The sequence below is a fragment of the Aedes albopictus genome, unplaced genomic scaffold (assembly GCF_035046485.1).
Source record: "Aedes albopictus strain Foshan unplaced genomic scaffold, AalbF5 HiC_scaffold_1397, whole genome shotgun sequence".
Taxonomy (NCBI): Eukaryota; Metazoa; Arthropoda; class Insecta; order Diptera; family Culicidae; genus Aedes; species Aedes albopictus.
Window position 1 is genome coordinate 1 of NW_026916809.1, and position 1,000 is coordinate 1,000.

At 40.7% G+C, this 1,000-nt stretch overlaps 1 long non-coding RNA gene across 1 annotated transcript; it reads right to left on the reverse strand.

Annotated features, from left to right (window-relative positions):
• Positions 1-111: 111 nt before the first annotated feature.
• On the reverse strand, positions 112-516 carry LOC134284450 (uncharacterized). The gene is made up of 2 exons (XR_009995778.1): positions 227-516; positions 112-163 (listed from the first exon to the last, which is right to left on the reverse strand). It is a non-coding gene; the product is annotated as an uncharacterized LOC134284450 (long non-coding RNA).
• Positions 517-1,000: the final 484 nt, after the last annotated feature.

The following is a 1,000-nucleotide window of genomic DNA, read 5'->3' on the forward strand; positions in this document are numbered from 1 at the left end:
AACGCATCGTTAGAAGCACATAATTTTATTACCTACCAATTGAAAATGTTGTAATCCGAGCGACGGCAACAGCAAAGATGATTTTCAGCAGGTCGTTTCAATATTTTCCCGACTGAAATCCATGCACACGTTTCCATCGGTGCCGCCGGTTCGGTCGGGTGTTCTGAAAAATATAGTTGGCGTTATCAGTGGACATAGTTAAAAAGGAGAAAATTGAAAAACTTACCCGGAATGCACGCATCAATTTGATCCAATATGGCGTACGTGATGAATTTTCAGCCAATGCTGAGTACTGCATCAACACTCCCTTTTGGATACTTTGCGAAAATGGGAAGCAAAACAAAAAGCGCTGATGCGTTCAAGTTCCATTTTACTCAAAAGCGAGTAGTTTTGACGTACTTCAGCTTTGAGTGAAAAGTATTGAAGACTGAGAACAAAATAGTATCCAAAACCGTAGTGATAGAAGAGTACCTAATTTTGAGTTCTTTTTATGTCAATTTTGGCTAGTTTCGTTTCCCCGTGTTCCTTATATGAGTCACATGTTTTATTATTTTATACTCCGTTAGTTATGCATTCTTTTTGGCTTACCGTATGCCACCGAGAACAGGTAGAGACCTGCTGAAGCAAACTATGTCACCCGCTGCCCAACTACCGCGTATAGCGCTGTTTGCAGATCAGAAGGAATTTCTCAGCCTATCTTGATGCATGGGATATTCCTTGCCTGAATCGCTCAAGAAACCGGTTTTTCTTCGATCGCAGTACGCAGTAGCGAAGAAATGACAGTTCAAATGGCAGTCACCGAAGAAAGTTTCTGCAAGGAATCACTCAAGAAGTTTCGTGAGCGATTCCTTTCGAACTCGAAACTGCGCTTATGATTTGTTTATTTCATTTTCGCGCATGTCACATATGATGATGCAATAAATTAAATGTACCGTATGTAGGAAGCCACCATCCTAGCTTGAGTCTTGCTCATGATGATGCACATGATCAATTAATGAAA